General features: G+C 38.7%; 1 pseudogene; it reads right to left on the reverse strand.

Annotated features, from left to right (window-relative positions):
• Positions 1-19,949: 19,949 nt before the first annotated feature.
• Positions 19,950-21,199, reverse strand: LOC118591194 (annotated as a pseudogene).
• Positions 21,200-21,405: the final 206 nt, after the last annotated feature.

Consider the following 21,405-nt stretch of genomic DNA (forward strand, 5'->3'; position numbering starts at 1 on the left):
AACAGTGAGTAAGGGGGGTAATGGAGGGCAGGGGTCAGGCGAAAGAGAGCTTAGGGGAGCGGGAGGTTCTAGCTGGATCAGGAACAGAGTGGGAGAACAAGGAAAGAGACACCATGATAAATGAAGACACCATGGAAATAGGGAGAAGCAGAGTTCTAGGGAGGTCCCCAGGAATCCACAAGGATGACTCTACCATAGACTACTGGTAATGGTCAAGAGGGTGCCTGAGCTGACCTACTCTGGTGATCAGATGGCTGAATACCTTAACTGTCATCATAGAACTTCATCCAGTGACTGATGGAACCAGATATAGAGAGACATGACCAGGTCCCAGATGGAGCTCCAGGAGTCCAATCGATGAGAGAGAGAGAGAGAGAGAGAGAGAGAGAGAGAGAGAGAGAGAGAGAGAGAGAGAGAAGGGATTCTATGAGTGAGCAATAGCGATACCATAATTGGAAAAAGTACAGAGGCAACTAGCCAAACTAGTGGGAAACACATGAACTGTGGACCAATAGCTGAGGAGCCCCCATGGCACTGGAGTAGGCCCTTTAGATAAGGGAGACAGTTGTTTAGCTTGAACTGTTTGGGGGGCCCCAGGCAGTGGGACTGGGACCTGTTCTAGGTGGATGACCTGGCTTTTTGGAACCTAGTGCCTATGGTGAGACACTTTGCACAGCCTTGGTGCAGGGAGGAGGAGCTTGGACCTGCCTCAACTGAATGTTCTGGGCTCTGCTGACTCCCCAGGGGAGACCTTGCCTTGGAGGAGGTGGGAATGGGGGGTGGGTGGGGGAGGAGAGGGGAATCTGTGACTGATATGTAGGATGAATAGAAAATTTCTTAATTAAAAAATAAATTTAAAACAGAAATGTGAAAAAAAACCCTGTTTATTATAGTATTACTTATAACTGAAATAAAACCAGGAACAAATAGAATATCTAATGAAAAGGGATCAAAGTATGATTTTAAAAAAATTTTATTCATTTTACATACCAACCACAGATCTCCCTCTCATCCCTCCTCCTCTCCCCTGCCCCCAAGCCCCCTCCCCCCATCCTCTCCTCTAAAAGGGTAAGGCCTCCCATAGATAGTCAGCAAAGCCTGGTACACTCAGTTGAGGCAGGACTAAGCCCCTCTCCTCTGCATCAAGGCTGAGCAAGATGTCCCACAATAGGTAATGGGCTCCAAAAAGCCAGCTCATACATGAGGGACACACTGCCAGGAACCCCTCAAACAGACTGGCTTCTTCTTAATCACCACTAATTTCTCACCTACAGCTGACTAGCATCGGGTATCCCAGCAAAGCAAAGAGATGTTTTACCTTAGAAGTTCTGGTATCTTGTTAATCTGGCTTCAGATGTGGGGCACAAGATCATGAGACAGTTGCTTGCCCATGGGCTTTTTAGTCACCGAATTTTCTGGCTTTTCCTCTCTTCCCCCCAGGCCTTCTGAGGGAGTCTGGGGATTTCTGTCTTAGCCTCTCTACATCATAGCCTCTCTACACTGTAGCTTCTGTACATTGTAGCCTCTGTACATCATTGCCTCTCTACATCATAGCCTCTCTACACTGTAGCCTCTGTACATCATTGCCTCTCTACATCATAGCCTCTCTACATCATAGCCTCTCTACACTGTAGCCTCTGTACATCATAGCCTCTGTACATCATAGCCTCTGTACATCATAGCCTCTGTACATCATAGCCTCTGTACATCATAGCCTCTCTACATCATAGCCTCTCTACATCATTGCCTCTCTACATCATAGCCTCTCTACATCATAGCCTCTCTACATCATTGCCTCTCTACACTGTAGGCTCTGTACATCATTGCCTCTCTACATCATTGCCTCTCTACACTGGCTTGTACATCATGCTCCTACATCATTGCCTCTCTACACTGTAGCCTCTGTACATCATAGCCTCTGTACATCATAGCCTCTCTATACTGTAGCCTCTGTACATCATTGCCTCTCTACATCATAGCCTCTCTACATCATTGCCTCTCTACACTGTAGCCTCTGTACATCATTGCCTCTGTACATCATAGCCTCTCTACATCATTGCCTCTCTACATCATAGCCTTTCTACATCATAGCCTCTCTACATCATAGCCTCTCTACATCTTAGCCTCTCTACATCTTAGTCTCTCTACATCATAGCCACTCTACACTGTAGCTTCTGTACATTGTAGCCTCTCTACATCATTGCCTCCCTACATCATAACCTCTCTACATCATAGCCTCTCTACACTGTAGCTTCTGTACATTGTAGCCTCTGTACATCATTGACTCCCTACATCATAACCTCTCTACATCTTAGCCTCTCTACATCATAGCCTCTCTACTGTAGCTTCTGTACATTGTAGCCTCTGTACATCATAGCCTCTGTACATCATTCCCTCTCTACATCTTAGCCTCTCTACATCATAGCCTCTCTACTGAAGCCTCTGTACATTGTAGCCTCTCTGCAGCAGCCTTCAGCTGCCAGCCATCCCCAGCCCCTAATGCAGAAAACAGAGGAGCCCTAAACACCTCCAGTAGCCACCTACCACCAGCTGGGTCTGTCATTCAGATGGCCCTGGACCTCCCTTCTTGGCTGCTACCATACCAGGCTAGCCACATAGACACCTGCTCAGGCTTTTACTGAGGCTGCCACTGCCACACACTTTCATCCCCTAGCTGCGCACACACAAGCAGATGCAGCTGCCCTCAGCTAGGCAGTGTACTGCTGGCATTCTCTGGCCAGGCCTGCAGTGCAGCCACAGCCAGCCTCTTACTTTGCTGCTCTCATCAACAGATCTGGTGAAACACCTGGAAATTCTTAAAGAGGGAATTAGAATTTTTAAGAGATTTTACCCACATTAAGAATGGAAAACAATATTAGGATGCAGAGAGTTAGGTCTCTATGTGGTTCCACAAAGGAAGGTTTGAAAATGAAAACATTAAATGAAGAGACAATTGATTTATCTGGGGTTGAGATAATGTCAATTATAATCCCTATCAGTTTGGTAATTCATGTTTTATCCTTATAAAGTGGTTTGATATTGGTACCAAATTAAAAAACTTGACTGATAAAATGCAATCCTTATGAAGACCAACTAAAAAAACTAAGAAAAATATTCACACATAGAGATATTTAGAGCAGAAACTACTTCACTATTACATTATGAAACTGAAGAGGAGTGGAACAAGGTTATTAAAAAAAAAACAGCATCAATTTATCCAGTTACCATTCAAAAATGACAACCAGATGATATACACCCTGATGTTATTCAGAAGTTAACTGAGATACTGTAAAAATGTTAGATTTGAAGAGATTTATGGAAGCAGTAGTTTCATATGATATGCATTCACCTTTTGTGAAGCAGATGTTCAATTCAAGGACAACTTGGAACAGGATTATTCCATAAGACTGGAAATATTTAGCTGCAGCAATATTGGAAGCTGATCCTCAGTTACAATGGAAAACATGATGGAGAGAGGAAGGTAGGGCCATAGATCAATGAAGTAAGGCTAGAGGTTTTTTAATTTCTTAAGAACAGCTTCTTGGTGAAGCCCAGTATGCTGATTTGCAAAGACAGATTACATTTGAGAATCACACCTTGACTATATGCCATATAGCAGCTTTGAATGCTTGGAACAAGATTGAAAAAATCAGAAATGAGGACTTAGTTATTTACTAAAATTATAGAAAGGCCCAAAGGAAGCCTTCACTGATTTTTTTAAATTAATATTGACTTCAGCTGTAAATAGAATGATATGAGATATAGAAGTTAGACAAATATTAACTAAACCTTTGGTTTTTGAAAACGCTAATTCAGAATGCAAAGGGTGATTAGGCCTTTAAAGGCAGATCAGCACCAATAGATGAATGGATTAGAACTACAGCTGATATTGGATTTCACAGTTATGATGATACTTGGATAGGAGAATTGATTTCTAAAAATTTTAAGAAAAATCAAAAGGTTAGATGTTTTAATTGTGATAAACCAGGTCATCTGAAAAGGGATTGTAGGCAAGGTGTTCCTAGAAACAATGTTTTTTTCTAGAAATAATCCAAACAGAAGGCCTCAGACTTCTGGAAAATGCAGAATGTGTGACAAAGGCCAACTTTGGACTAATGAATGCAGATCAACATGGGACAGGCAAGACAACCCTTTGCTATTGGGTTTCAGGTGCCAATGTCAAATTTGGTTCAGTCATTTTCTGTCATCATTGGGAAACTTCTCCACAAAGCAATTAAAAGACTTAATGCCTGTTGCTAAAGGTCATACTGCTTTGGATGACAGAACAGCTTTTAGAGGTAAAACATAATTCTCAGGAAAGATCATAAAACAAGTATTTTGGCAAACTTCTAAAAATGCTCACAGACCAAAGCTAAAAATACAAGTAAATTTGAAATTGAGGGTTATTTTACCTTCTATGCATTCTTCCATGGGAATTCTTATGTACAGAGAAGATAGTATCTTATAATGGATATTTTTTTTTAATCACACAATCAGAGTTAAAAAATTAAAGACCTATGTAAAAAAGTTTCTAAATTGATTCTGAAAAGAAAATTGAGACTTTATCAATTAATAATAATAGACCTGGCAGAAATTATGGTACCTTTTATTCATGCTGAAATTACCTCATTATGGGCAGAAAATAAACATTGACAAAGAACTTACAGTAACTCCTTGGGAGAGATTAGCAACAAATATCCAAAAAGCAAAAGACTCCAGCTTATAAAAAGAACAATTGAATTCTTGCTCACATTGTACAGGTAGCACCAATTTCTGGAGCCCCTACATTCTATACTGATACAAATAAATTTTTAAAAAAGGCAGAAAAGGCAGGAAATTTAAGTACAGTGGCTCAAATCCCTTATAATTCTGTTCAAAAGTCAGAATTATATGATATTCTCATGGTATTATTATTCTAGAACCTTTTAGTATAGTTACTGACTCTCAATATGCAGAAAGAATTGTCTTACATATTGAAATGGCTGAACTTATTCCAGATGATTGAGAATTAATTTTGCTATTTATTCTATTACAAAAAATAATCAGAAATAGAAACCATCCTTTGTATATAACACATGTCAGATCCCATACAGCCCTCTAGCATGAGGTAATGATAAAATTGATCAGCTCTTAAAAGGAGATGTGCTAGAAACATCAGAATTTCCTAAGAAATACTATGTTAATAGCAAATGTTTGAAGGAAGGTTTTGCTATCACTTTGCAACAAGCCAAGGAAACCACGAAGAAATGTCTTACTTGTTCTCTGTATAACCAAACTCTGCTGCCAGCAGGAAGTAACCCAAAGGGTACTTAAAAATGGAATTTGGCAAATGGATGTGTTCCATTTTGCAGGGTTTGGAAAATAAAAGTTTGTGCATCATACCATAGATACATATTGAGGATTTCAATGGGCAACTGCTTTGAATTATGAAAAGGCTGATCCTGTGATTGCTGGTTTACCTTTGTCATAGTGGCTGCACTTTAAACTAATAGTGACCCAACGACTAAGGCCATAGCCTGGCTGAAATTCTGCCCCCGGACAATGGCTCTGTTGCTGCCATGAAGGGCAGCTTTAACTAAATCTCTATTATTCTAATAGAATTCAAGATTCAAAGACTTGGGTGAAAACCTGTGAGCTCAGAGAGTTGAGTAGCAACTAGCTAACTTTCTCTCTTAGTTGACATCACTGGAAGTCACTCTGCTTCCACACCACCCCAACTAAAAGACCCATGCTACACTCCTCCCTGCTACTTCCTGTCAATTAGTTGCTAACCCTACCTGTCTGAACCCAGGTTAATTTTATTTCATTAACACAAATGCAACACATCTTTACATAATTAAGAAAATGCAGCATAAATACATGTAACACATCCTTGCCTAGTTAAACAAATATTCCACAGTATGTAATTACACATTTATTAGAGGCTATCACCATCATGGAGATGCCTGTACAAATTAAGACTGACAATGCTCCAACATATGTCTCCAGTAAAATGAAACAATTTTTTGCATATTACAATATAAAGCATATTACAGGTATACCACACAATCCTACAGGACAAACAGTTATAGAAAGATATAGTCACACTTGAAAAGATATGATTAATAAACAGAAAGTGGTAATAGAGACCCTCAAAGATAGATTACATAATGTTTTATTAACTTTAAATTTTCTAAATGCTAATAAGGAATGACAGCTACTGAGAAACATTGGATAGTAGACAAAGCTGCTGAATTAAATTATCCTATATACTTTAAAGATGTGTTGACCTCAGAATGGAAGCCAAGATAAATGTTACATTATGGAAGAGGAGAAGAAACATTACATTGTTTCCAGAGGAGAAGAAAAACTATGGGTATCATCAAAATTGATAAGGATTAGAATATAACAGGAGGGACTTCTTGATTAATAGAGGCGATAGTTCATCAAACAACATGGCCATTCAATCTAAACTAACTCATGCCTTTCATTGAATTAGATACAACCTTCCAAAAAGGGAAGCTCCCCAAAGTTAAGCTTGGGGCAGAGTTTTGTTTCTGTCTTTCTAGGGAAATAAGAGCATCCAACTAAGGAATCTGAAGATCACTGGACAAATGACATCTCCGAAGAATAAGGATGAATCATCCAAAGAAAATGTTCCGAGAAAAGGAGTAAATTGGTCTACTAATGGTATAGCTCATTTCCAACAGGATCAATATGGGGTCTCCTTTCCCTCGTAGCCTGTTGGCCACCAGTCTATGAGTGCAAAGGGGCAACAGTGGTGACAGAAAGCTTTCTATGTGGCCCATGAGCATGAACAGAGGCAGCCCTCCAGGAGACCGATTTCAGTAAACACAACTCAACTTTACTCCAGAGCACAAGGAATATACAAGATTGGGGAATCTGGGCACAAACCCTAATTTACACTAAGTGGCACACTCCTATCAGAGGGCACAGTATGCGGACATAGGGTCCTATAGCAGAGCTCCTAGCACAAGCCTTCTTAACAGGAATTTGTGCCAAGGTTCAAACTGAAGATAAATCAGGCATCTGGCTTAGTGACAGTTTTCAGATAAGGTTGGTCCTCCAGGCCCAAGGACAGTCTCTAGAAAAGGGCATGTAGAGGCAGGAAGTTGTTTCCATATTTCTGAGCTTTTGGGAAAAGCTGCCAGGTCACGAGAGACTGACTGCAACCTCGACCAGCAAGAAATGTCTTTCAACGGATAAAATTTTATAAAATTTTCCAAATGTTTGTTCCTGCTGTTCTCTACAATGTATAAGGCAAATGGTCTTTTTGTAGTTCCAATTCAATTAAAAATTAAAGCTGGCTCTGGAGTTGGAGTGTAGCTCTCTCCTTCTCTAAAGCCAAGCATGCTTGTTAAAAGAAAATCCAAAATCTCTGTCTCATATTAGAAGAGCCATCCAGTATGGGACAGAAAAAAATATTTAGGAGACTATTCTATTGCCACGAACCTCATAATCCTTTGGTTTTACTTTGACCTTTTAAAACTTTTCTTAAGGTATAAACATTATTTCAAAATTTCTAAGATATATATATATATATATATATATATATATATAATCTGTATATATATATATATATATATATATATATACATACAATATATATATATGTATATGTATAGTTAAACTTTCTGTTGTGATAGTAATGGTCATATGGAGTACTAACTAATTCTAGAAATAAGCTTCATCTAGCTTCCTGTATATGATTTCAGGCTTGAGTCTGAATCAAGTAACTGGGAATCAAGCTTATATACTTTGGATGTATTTAATAGATTGTGGTCCTTTAACCTCTCTAAGATCTGCTACATATGACACTTAAAACATTTAAGTTTTCTGCAGTGAGCCATGACTATGACCATTCCTAACAGATCTTTAATGTCTCCAGAAGTAGGATGGGGCCCCACATCAACAATTCCATTTGGATTGTGGAACATCATTGAGCTAACAAATCTCACCTGAAGACCAGCTTTGAACTACAAACTGCTCAGAACAATTCAAGATGGCCAGCTAAGATGGTCCAGCCTCACAGCTGCTTCAGCCAGGCCTTCAGATGAGCCCTGTGCTTTCCCCATCACACTGAGATTGGACAGCCGATAGCTCTCCCAGGAATTAACCATTATCTTAATCTTCTCGGGGTCCCGTAAAGACACCACCACCCCCATACAACAGGAAGTAATTTTATGACCACGACACCCACATTTCCAAGAGGTCAGGTGTGTGGTTTTTGGCCATTCAGTGGTTCAGTAGATTATGGATATTTATCATCATTTGGGAGGGGTTGATTGCAGATTGTTTTTGGTCCTGGTCAGGGAGAAAACTAAGCAAGAAAGGATAGATTCAAGAATCTCTTTCTGAAAAGAAAAAGGGGAACATAGAAATGATAGGATAAAAGGGTAGATTACTGAATCTACTTTAAACTAAAAAGCAACTATTAATCTCAAATAATTTACAATGATATGGATTTTTGTATATTGATATAAATATAAGGTTATTTTTGTTATACTGCACATATATTTCTACTTTTGTCTAAGGTAGTGTTCTTATGCAGCTCACTTAACAATGTATGGAAATTTCTAGTCCTTAAAAGTTATTATTACAAACTATTTAGGATAGTTAAAAATATAGGTCAGTAGTTAGTCATTGAACAATCAAATCTGTGGCCATGTTTGGTATGTTTTTGAGGTTAAACAAATATTTTTTTATATAGATAAGTGGTTTTCAAACACTTCAGAGACCTACAGAAATGACATTTAAGATGTTTTAATAACATAAGGATTTTCATGACAATGAGACACGTCTGCTCCTGGAAACACCTATGTACTTCAAAAAAGGATGATGGACATTGAAGAAACTTTATATGGAGTTTGCTTTCTTTGTGGCAAAATTAGCTACTGGACAAGAAATTTCCCTTGCCTTGACTGCTCATAGTATGTTTTTTAAACAGAACAAAGACACAAAAGAAAGCTACTGCTAAACTTGGCCAAGACAAGGTAGGATAGTCCTTAAAAAATTCCTGCTTCACAAAAAATTCTGTCAGATATGCTAGACCTGTAGGCCAAAGATGGATGCCCCAACACTGCAGAGGAGCCTTGGGTGACTGTTTAGGCAGCCTGCTGTGTCAGTCATTTCTGTAGTATTAGAAGTTGTTTGCTCTGCACTTCCTGTTTACTCAGGTAATATTATATCCTTCTCTGGTCACTGATGAGTTGAAGACTAAATAGTTATAGTTACAACTTTCCTTGTTACCAAATTCATAAAAGAAACTCACAAAAGAGGTATACAGTGTATAAGTTTGAGAGACATAAAAGTATATATTGTTTATCTAAGAAAATATTTTGAGGTCTAAAAAATAGTTTTGGTTAGAATAGAAAGTGAATTAGGTTCAAAACTTTAGAATCATCAAGATAAGATAGATAATGGATTATTTTCTGTGAATTTGCCAAATACAAATGGAATGGACATTGTACATGTAATTCTTTCCTGATAATTGTTCTAATTGTATATAGTTTTACTGTGTTAGAGTTACAACTTTCCCTTTTTATTTAGACAAAAAGTGGGAAATGTTTGGGGATATTTATTCACATTCTAACACACCTGAGACTGCCAATAAAGTTTACTTTGAATCAGAGGGTGGAGCTAGCTAAGCTACTGGCTGACCAAAATTAGCCATAGAGGTTTTGGAGGACTGAGGAGATATATAGAGACACAGGAAGTAGTAGGGTAAGGCTTAGAAAGATTCTTACTTCTTTTTTGAATTGAGGAAGGAGAGAGAGAGGAGGTCACTGGTCACTTCTCTGATCATTCAAGATCTTACTGATATCTCATTCCTGAGTTTTTAATTAAAAAGAATAATTAGATAAATACTTCAATCTGTGTTTTCTGATGGTCTTAGGTGACCCCTGTGAAAAGATCATTGGATCCTCAAAGGATTTACAACCCACAGGTTTAGAACCACTGCTTTAGGACATCTCTTGGCACTACCATGGCCAATGGGAAATTACAACCTCCTAATCCAGGCATGATTACAAAGGGCATAGACCCATCTGGAATGAAGATGTGGGTCACTCTTCCAGGAAAAGAGTTAATACCTGCTGAGGTGCTTGCTGAGGGTGGTGGAAATACAGAATGGGTAATAGAGGAAGGTACTTATAAATATCAGTTAAGGCCAGGTGACCGGTCACAGAAAAGAGAATTATAATTGGCATGAGTGTTTCTGTTGTATTTTGTTAAGAGTGCATTTGTACAGATATTTGTGTTCCTTTCCTCAGTTTCTTCATCATGTGATGGAACATCAATTAATAGAATATCAAAGGTTATCATATTTAATTTTGAGATACTAAAAGATTGTCCCCTGAGGGATATTTGCCACATATTCTAAATTTACAATATGTTCTCAGTTGTATGAGGGATAGTCATATCATGTTAGGTGTAATTATGACCTGGTTAAATATGTTTCTGATTGTACATGGAATAGTTAAATTATGTTTAGGTGTTATTATGACCTGGTTATTGTTTTCATTTGGAAATTAATCATGACATAAGGAGATAATTTATGTATCAAGTTGTCAAGGTGTGGACTTGTGATGGCTATCCTTGGTTGTCAACTAGACTACATTTGGAATTAAGTAAAACCCCAAAATAGAGGAAACAACTGTGAGAGATTTTTGCATAATCAAAAGTGAGAAGATCTACTTCTAATCCAGATCTTTGAGATGGGAAGACACATACCTTTAATTCAACTCTTGAAGCAGGAATACCCACCTCTATTCTGGGCCACACCCTCTGCTGGAGGCCTCTAATGACATGGAAGAAGGAAGCTTTTGCTCTTTGCCTGCTTGTTCTCACCCTGCAGCAAGTCCATTCCTTCCCTGGCACTAGAGCCTACTTCTTTGGGATTCCAGGGTATAATGAAGACCAGGTAAGACATCCAGCCTCATAAATTGAACAACTACTGAATTCTTGACTTTCTGTTCATAGCCACTCTGTAAGTCATTCTAATAAACCCTGTGTGTGTGTGTGTGTGTGTGTGTGTGTGTGTGTGTGTGTATGTCATATATAATAAATCCATATAGATACATTCTATAAGTCCTGTTAATCTAGAGAACCCTGGCTAATGCAAATAGCTTTTAGTTTTTGTGTTTATGGAGACTTTAAAAACAAGTTCATTTGGGGTTGGGGATTTAGCTCAGTGATGGAGCACTTGCCTAGCAAGCGCAAGGCCCGGGTTCAATCCTCAGCTCCAAAAACAAAACAAAACAAAACAAAAAAACAACAAAAAAAGTTCATTTATAATTTCTATTTTATTATGCTAATGTGGAGAGATTTGACTAAGATGATATTATGTTTCTAACTTCTTAACTTGAAGTTTTAGTTTGTTATTTTAAATTTTTCTTGTTCCTGACCAATATATTTAAAGCTATAAATCTCCGTGTGTTCCCTTAGCTGTGTCAAATAGATTTGAATACTGGAGTGTTTTTTTTTTGTCAAAGACTTTCAGAAACAGCATGTTATTTAGTTTTGAAAGATACAGGAAATTTAAAATTTGGTCTCTCATTAATTTCCAGTTTTATCACATTATAATAATATGATAGAATCACTATGATCCCAAATTAGTCAACTTTATTGACATTCCCCTTGTGACTAAATCCTAGTGAGGTTATGAAAATATTTCTCATGTGCTTAAAAAAAGAATCCTTGCCCTGTCCTTCATAGCCTTGGGGTTCCATGTATGTCTAATACCATGAAGTTACTAATTTCTTTGGGTATTTTATAAGTCTGATGGCTTTTTAATCTGTGTAGTCTCCAAGTTTATGTGACTGAGTGTTTAAAAACACTTCAAATACAATTAGTGGTAAACACACTTCTCATTTCATATTCTTAGTAATCACTCTGAAGTGGACTCTGAAAGGAGTGTAGGCTGATGGTGGCTAAAATTCTTGCTTTGTTCTTTTTTCCTAGTTCTTCAAGTTCACTTTTATTCCTTAGAGTTTCACTTTACTAAGCCTTATTATGCTGTCCTGCTAGACACTTTTAGCTAATATTTTTCTTGAATGAGAGTTTTCATGGTTTTATTTTCAGTCTTTGGGATCCTTTTGCTTTAAATGCTTGTTGTGCACAATACATTGTTAGTTCTCATGTTCTTTAAATTCCCTGGGATAACTCATTTAGTCTTTGGAGCCTGTCAATAAGTGCATTATTCTTTTTGTTTTAATTTTATGGTCGTTTTTATAGATGTTCTCTGGGAACATCCCCTGGTCTAACTGTGGAGGTCTGAATGAGAATGGCCTCCAGAGGCTCACATGTTTGACTACTTGGTCCTCAGCTGGTGGGACTGTTTGGGAAGGATTAGGAGGTGTGGCCTTGTGAGAGGCAGTGTGTTACTGTGGGCTGGTTTTGAAGTTTCAAAAGACTGGTGCCATTCAGAGTCCCTCTCCTTTCTCTTCCCCACCCCCTTGTGGTTACAACTTAAGATGCGATCTCAGTATAGTTTTTTTTTTTCAATTCCATCTTTTTTCCCCTCAAACTTTGTGGTTTCATTTTTCTTTATTGCCTAATAAAATCCTATTGTGTATATGCCCCCCAATATTATTCACCATTCATCCGTTCTGGAATTACAGGCTGTTTCCATTTCCTAGTTTTTGGGAGTAGAGCAATAATGAACGTAAATGTGCAGGTATTTCTATGGTAGGATACAGTCTTTTATACATGTGAGAGTGGTATAGCCATGTCCCAGGGTAAATCCAGTGTGAGTTGTTTAATAACACCCACTCAGTGCTTGTTTTCAATTTACTGTACTTGGGTTGTGATTTTGTGAAGGCTATGAAGGTGCCATGTGTGCTTGGACACCTATTTATTTGCATTGTCTGGCACGACCCTGGTGCATGATAGATTAGAGAAACTTCTACAGTTCATTCTTCATGACAATCATCTCACCTGTAATCCAAGGATGAATCCAATGATGTCTACCTTTCTGTGTGTGTCTGTGTGAATGTCTGTATACACATATGAGAGTGTGTGTTTGCACACACACACACACACACACACACACACACACACACACTGGAGGAAACACTTGGCTGGCAGGCCTCATATGTTACTAATTTTTGTTTTTGAGATAGTGTCTCTCACTGACATGTGACTTACTAGGAAGGTTATGTTGGCTGGCCAGTGAGCCTCAGGGAGCCTCATGTCTCCCTCTCTCCAGTGCAGTGATTGCAAACAAGCATCACATTGTCTGGCATTTTTTTCCTCCACGGATTCTGAGGATAGACAGCAAGTCCTCACACATGCAAGGCAAACACTTTACTGACTGAGCCTTCTGCTCCTGAGATCTAAGGATTTCAAACTGTATTATAATAAGGCTAATAAATCAATTCCCAAGCAGAGTACTTAGGCAGAAGTCTGGTAAAAAATGGCTTTGTAAATCTCCTGTAGGTTAGGTCAATAAATGTAGGACAATCAGAATATACTAAGTGTGCAAAGAGTCTTAAAAATGTCATTATTTTCCCTAAAAGTATTTGTTTAATCTTTAAAAAGGAAAAATAAAACATGTAGAAGACACACATTGTTAAAACAAAATACTGAGAAAACCTGGACAAGGCTACCTTCCCTTGAGCTGAACTCACTGGGAAGATGGTGTGGTGGCAGAGAAAGACCATGCAGAGCCAGGGACTACAAAAGGCACCAACCAATATAATTTCCTAGCAGCTTTTTCAGAAATCATGAATAAGACTTTCATTCAACATTCCTTTCTTACAGGGATACATGAGACAAAATCAACAAGAACAGTTGTGTATTTGAGATTGCGTGGTTTATTTGCATTAACTTCAGCAATGGAGAGGAGACAAAAGGCCTGGCTGGTGTCCAGAACTGCTCTGCACAGGGCTGACCACCTCATCCAGCAGCCCAGCCCTCCCCTGAGGACCACACCCTCTGCCTACTGCACAGAATTCTTCCCACCTCTTCTCTAGTGTTTACCCCAACTTGGAGCTGACCAGACAACCTACTGTGTTCCAGTTGACTTTCCACTTGATTTGCATAAAGTCAACCAACTCATTTGAATGTCAGGGTGAGCATTCATGGCCTCTCATTGCAGTGATTATGACTGAGGTTTCTGATCACTGCTTGTCCAGTCTTTGCTGGGAACTTAGCTCCAACTGAAATCTCATCTAATCATCAACTGTAATGTCACCCTTCAAGTCACAAATGTCTGAAGAATTAAACTCTCATGTAACTCACTGATGGAGCAAATGTTCTCACATTCCATCTAACATATTCTAAACATTCATTAGTTAAAGACAGAGACATTTATACATATGTATAGAGTATTAGTAATGTTGATACTTTTAATTTTCAAGTTAGTATTAATAACAAACTAGCATCAATGCTAATCTAATATTGTAAATATTATTTATTTTCAAAATAAAATGTTATAATAAAATTCCTTTTCCTTTTGGCATTATCCACCAAAGATAGATAATTCCTGTGTTCTATTTAAAGATGTTAAAACTTATATATTGATTTACTATTATGCAGGTGGGTAGGTATGTCTGACGTGGTGCAGCTCCATTTGGAGGTCAGATGACAACTTGGTGGAGTTTGTTGTCTTTTCAAACATTAAGTGAATTCTGGGTATCAAACTCAGGTTGTCAGGCTTGCATATTCAGGTGCCTTTATGAACTGAACTATCTTACAGACCCTCCCTCTGTAGTTTTAATAAAATAAATAAGATACAAAGATCAGTTATTAAGCCTAAAAAAGTATATGTATGTACACATGTACACACATAGATACACATGTATGTACATACATGTATAAATGATCATTTAATTCAGGCCGTCAACAGATGTGGTCATTTTATCTCTGTGATTTGTGCCTGAATTTTTTCTTTATACTTCTTATTAGAAAATAATTCTCATTTTAAATGTTTGTCAGAAACTGTAATATGTTTTAGCATAATGGGGATTTGTTTAAGCAGCCACATATATTGCATTAGCAGGAATAGCTACTGTAGGATTTAAATATAACCAGATGTTTTATGCCTCAAGTTCGGAAAATACCTATCATTAAGATGGCTAGTGCCTCAATATCTCAATTATTATAATTTACTTGCAGTATCCCATTTTGAAAAATGGATCTAAAGAAGTGATAAGGACCAGGTTCCAGAAGTCAGGGTACAGATGCTACCTAATCTGAATTTTCACATTAATAAGGAATTTCTAAAGAGGGTATTTACCATATAAATGACAGAGGAAAAGAAATTTGCAATTCCATGCCTGTGCATTGATTGCAGGGAATTGTTTTCCATTGATGTGGCTTCCTTGAATGCACAGATGATCTAAATTGAATGTCCTCAATTACACACTATACTTCTGAGTGTCTGCTTCATTGAAGGATGAGGACAGGAAGTGTGGACCAGGCTTTGAGGGAACTTGCTTACAGGGTTCAGAGTTCTTGTCACTCAAAATTATATGTGAAATTTATTCAAAGAGGAAAAGTGTCTAGGGAGAGTGTCTCCAAAGTCAGACACTAATGAGAAGAGTAATTTCATATAACACCTTACAAATGTCAATGAGGGCTGGTCCAAAGGTAGTGAGTTATCTTAATTGATTGTTCACAGTCAGTTACAAATGTCAATGAGAGTGGAAGATATGCAAGTGTTCTGTCTCTTAAGGCCTGGAATAGTGGGTAGAAATCACTATTTCATTTGACAAGAATGACATAGAGAGTAAGTTGCAAACAATGATGGCTTCTGTTTGGTTACTCATCTTGCTGTGGTAAAACACCCTGACAAGTGTAGCCAGAAGTTTCTCTGGTCCCACCTGGCCCCACGGCCCTGCAACTGCCTATAAAATAATCACTCAGAGGCTTATAGTAATTATGAACTGGATGGCCTATGGCTCAAGCTTCTTGCTAGCTAGCTCTTATAACTTAATCCACTGCCTGCATCCCATTACATGTTTCTCCTTGGATGGTAGTCTGGCGTTCCTTCTGTGCTCCTTTCACTGTCTCTCTTGGATTTCCCACCTGGCTCCATCCTGCCCTGCCATAGGCTAATGAAGCTTTATTTATTTATCAACCAGTCATAGCAACACATATTCACAGCATACAGAAAGACATCTGACAGCAGACAAGAGACTCGAGGAAGGAGGAGTTGCTTATGACTCACAGTTGATCAAGTCAAGTGTGCCATCACACTTCATTTATAGTCAGGAAGCAGAGGGGCCATGCCCATGTTCCACTTATGTTCTCTGCTTCATACAGTCCAGGATCTTAGCCAGCTATGGTACAACCAACAGTGGGTGAGACTGCTCAATGTGCTTAAGGTCTGTCCAGGAGAAAAATCATGTTTCTGATAATATAAACCTGAAAATGTGTACTGACAAACATTGATTGACATAATCAATGACACTTATAGCTACATTTTCTTTATCCTGGCAGAACATTTTTTTTTTCATTGTGGTACTTCAGTTATGTTCTTTAAAGATCAAGACTCATAATTATGCTTCATTCTTAGAAAGCTATTATGACTATGGCTTAGTTTGTGTGTTATGTATTTGGATTTTGGATGCACGTGGCATAAGTAAAATAAATGACTTACATCAAGGACCATTTACAACTTCTTTTGAATCCTAAAACATGTTGATGTCAGCTTAGGTTTTTCAGGAATCCTAATTCCACAATCCCTAAGCCTCTGGCTGCATTCTTGGCAGCCTGCATGTGATGAATCATTTTTCCTGATTGCAAAATGGCAAAGCTAGAGTTACCTGCAACTTTGGATCATGTCTCTAAGTAGCTTCATTACAGATCCTGGATCTCATGTTCCTAATGATAAATCCAGATGATGAAAAGAAAAGAGCTGGCCTACTCTGTGTCTCCATGGTTCCCCTCACCTCCTTTCTTGCTCTAATTTCCTCACTTGAAGCCCTTTGCTGCTACCTCTCACTGTTAACGGACAGCTTGTCTGGGTAGGAAATGTAGAGCGTGGATATTCTTCCCATCTCTATTTTGCATTTGGCTCATGTGATGGCTATTCTTGGTTGTCAATTTGACTACATCTGAAATGAACTAAAACCTAAAAATGGAGAGCACATCAGTGAGGGATTTTTGCCCAATGTGAAGTATTAGAAGGATCCACTTGGAATCCGAATCTTAAGGTGGGAAGACACACCTTTAACCTGGGCCACACCTTCTGCTGGAACCCTATATTAGGACATGGAAGAAGGAAGCTCTTGCTCTTTGCCAGCTTCCCAGCTTGTTACTGGCACATCCATTCCTTTCCTGCATTAGAGCTTACTTCTTTGGGATTCTAGCATCTACCGAAGATGAGCTGAGGCAGGCTCATAGACTGAGCAATTTCTAGATTAGCTGGACTTCAGTCTAATAAATGAAAAAATCCAATGAAAATTCTAATAAATCTCTATACATATTTGTATATATATACACACATACATATATTCATTCTATAAGTTCTGTTACTCTAGAGAACTCTGATTACTACAGCTCATGTTTTTTGGTAGTCAGTGTTGCCGTCTGATGCTGCTTAGCTTTCTGCTACAAAGTAATTTATGTTCTTCACCTGTAGCCCAAAGGATTCATTCCCCATTTTAAACCTTTAATAATTATAAGGCATTTAACTTGTTATTAATTATCATGGGATGATTTTAAATGTATTATAGGTATTTCTTTTCAGTATAGGAATTTAAATTTTTTTATTTGAGGAAAGTTTTACTCGGGTATGTTTTTATTTCATTGTTTGATTTTCCTCTTCAAAGAGCCACGTGCTTCTGGCTTATTTCCTTTGCTGCTTTCTGTAACAACCCCTCTTTTTGTTACCACTTTCCATCTCTGTGCTAATAAGTTTTGACTGTCAACTTGACACAACCTAACCACCAGTCTCAATCGAGAAATTATTAAGTTTGCTTTTGGACATGTCTATGAGGCATTGTGTTGCTTCTTAATTAAAATAGGAAGACATAGCCAATTGTGGGCAGCATCACTCTCTATGCAGGGGTCTAAACTATATAAAAACAGGAGCAAACAAAGAAGGATCCACAACTTCGTCTCTCTCTGCTCTTGACTGTGGATGTGGGGCTCTAAGTTCTGGCCTTGACTTCCCAGCAATGATTGACTATAACCTGGAATTGTAAGCTAAATAAACCTTTGCTTCCCTGGTAGCTTTTAGATCAAGGTGTTTTTATCACAGCAAAAAAATGAAACTAGGCCACTCTTCATTATTATTATTATTAGTAGTAGTATTGTTATTGTTTTGTAAAATTGTTTCCTCTAGATTGAAGCATTCCTTTATGGAGAGAACTATGAGATTCAAGAAGCTCAGGAAACTCAGAAGACACATGAGACCTCACCCCTTCTTAAGACCATATAAGTAGTAAACTGTTCCTGGAGAGAGGAGACTTCAGTGGAACTGACTGTGCTGTGCAAAGGGGCGGGGAACACTGGTGATGTGTGTTTTGTGAGTACTCACTTGTATGCTTTTTGGTGATGCAACTGCCATGTCACTGTGCTCTCTACAGGTAACTTCAATAAACCTAGTGCTTCACCAAACTTAACTTAGACAGGCCATTTCTTTTGTCTGTGAGTATCCTCTTTCAGGGAAAGGTGACATGGCATTTCTGTGACACCACGTTTGTGCCATTATACCCTGAACGCTGTAGCTTCTGTGCTGTTTGTTTTTTCGTGTATTCTACGTGGACTGGTGTTTAGTTACAAACTGTTTCATCTCCTACAGCTTCTCAGTATCTACTGCTGAACCTCTTCCTGTGGGTGCTTGGCCCCATTTCTCCTAGAGCCTTTGTCCTCTCCTGAAAGTTGCATTTTTTTTATTGAGAGTCGAGGAAAAGAAAGAGAGTGTGTGTGTTTATGTATGCCATAGTGTACATATGGCAGACAAAGAACAACTTTTGAGAATTGGTTTTCTCCACTCTGTGGGGGAAAAACCATGTTTTCAGGCTTGGAGCAAGTGTCCTTGACTAACAAACCAGCTGGCTGACCCCCTGCCCCATCTCTTTCTTTATTGTTTGTGGTTTTCATGGCTACATGTGTTTCTTATTTTTAAAAATATGCTTCTAGTAGCTTGCCAGTATTAATAGTTTGTTCTTTCTTTTCTCTTTCTCTCTCACTCTCTCTCCCCTCCTCTTCCTCCTCTTCCTCCTTCTTCTGTTTGGTTTTTAGTTTTTGGTTTGTCTTTTACCCTTCTAACAACTCTACATTTAGGACAAATTTGGATTTTTCAGCAAAAATCTGAAGACATCAGGGAGCGAGCCCATCCTATTTTCTCTGGTATTAACATCCCACATTGCTCTGGTACATTTTCTTGTTTAATGAACTTACATCAGCACACTAGTATTGATCTACAAGATACTCAGACTTTCTTTCCCTTTTTAAGGTAATGACTTTTTTCTACACCGAATTCCCATCAAATATACCACATCTTATCAAAGCACCATTCCCCTACGCTCCCATAAGCTGTGGCCATTCTCAAGTATCTTTTCTGTTTCTGATCTTGACACCATTGAGGAATACTTAGAGGTTCTTTGTAGACTCTTTCTCAGTTGGAAAAGACTGGAGTTGTGAGTTCTTGGGAGTTAGAACAAGGAAGTATGTATATATATATATATATATATGCTATCAGCATGCCTGTCATTGATGGTGATCTTCATAAGGAACTGAGCTGGTATTTGTGTTTCTCTACTGAACAATTAGTAAATGGGGCACTTCAATCCCCCCACCTCTATTTAACTAAAGTGAGGCCATTACATTTTATTTAATAACCTACTCAAAATCATTTCAGTTGGTCCAATTCATCAACTAGGGTAAATTTCCAGACTATTCTAACCCCATCTCCCTCTGTTTTTATAAATTGCACTAGAAAAACAATAAAAAAACAAGCCTCAACATGATGTGCTCAGTACCCAGTGAATCGGATATCAATGCCACATCGATGTTCTTGGTAGGCCTTGATTATCCAGGGCCTTTCCCTCATAGATCCTGGCCAGCCAGCGTTCTGTGCTTCATCTAACATCAAGCACAGAGATCTTTATTAATGATCTCAGTATTTCAGACATGGTCAAAGCCTGGCAGATGCTTGGCTTCTGTGTAGAACTGCCCAAAGCTAGAGCAACCCACTTTGTACAAAAGATAGTTGAGAAACACAAGAGAGCCCCAAGGCCCACAGGAAACTCCCCCGTTGGAACATGCTGGTCATTCTCCTTAATATGTCTTCTTCTTTCTTTTGTTTTGGGGGGTTTGGTTTTGGTTTTTTTTGAAACAGGGTTTCTATGTGAAGCCTTGGCTGTTCTAGAGCTCTCTCTTTAGACCAGACTGGCCTTGAACTCAGAAATCTGCCTGCCTGCTGAGTCCTAAGATTAAAGGAGTGCTGCTCCCACCCCACCACCACCTAATATGTCTTACTGTGTCTGTGCTTCCTCTAATCCAGACCAGCCAAAGAAACTTGTTGGTATCGTCAAAGCAATACTCAGTGAGGCCTCCAAAATATCAAATACACAGCTGGCATCAAGCTTCCTCAAATTTCATAGAATATTTTTTTCTTAGTCCATGTGTTATTATGCACTAAAATTGTCTGATTTGCCACTGCAGAAATTTGGTAGCCAGAATCACACCATCACATGACATTTGCAAGCTCTAGAGTATTGTGATGAAGCCAATAATATGCTTCTCAGAAGTCATCAAAAGTTATATTATTGTCATGCAACCACAGGCAGCTAGTGTGATGGGGGACTGAGAATAAGGCCTCACCGGTCACTCAGGCAGAATTGAAAAGTATAGGTGATACGAAAAAATACTATTACCAGCATCATCCACTTGACTCTTCATAGAGTAAATGGAATCCTGTTGCTTCTTGCTCTTCTTGCCTAGGTGACTTATGTCCAGATACTTCATTTACATGGACAGCACCAGGGAGACTCCAATCTAGAAAGAATGCACATAACAGGTGCCAGTACCAGTACTAGACACAGCATTACAGCTGAAAAATACTTTCTAGTCACACCATACATGATGGTAAAATCTTTACACAAGACAGTTTGCTAAAGCCATAATGGAGGGCAACGAGAAACAGGAGCTGAAGATTGACACAGTGGGAGGACCTGACCACAGACAGATGTTCAGACATAGTGGCAACAGTAAGGATGACGATACCATGATACCATGATACCATGATACCATGATACCATGATACCATGATACCAGTAACTTATAAAGTTGAGGTGGATTTTAGCTCTGCATATCGGAGGTCCTAGAACATGGCCTCAGGGTCTGCTCAGCTAATAGTGAGGGCCTCATCCTGCTCATGGCATAGATGGATACACAGAGTGGGGGGCAGGCATCTGCAGCAGGAGCCCGTGAACATGAGAAACCGAGTCT

The sequence above is a fragment of the Onychomys torridus genome, chromosome 9 (genome assembly GCF_903995425.1).
Source record: "Onychomys torridus chromosome 9, mOncTor1.1, whole genome shotgun sequence".
Lineage (NCBI taxonomy): Eukaryota > Metazoa > Chordata > Mammalia > Rodentia > Cricetidae > Onychomys > Onychomys torridus.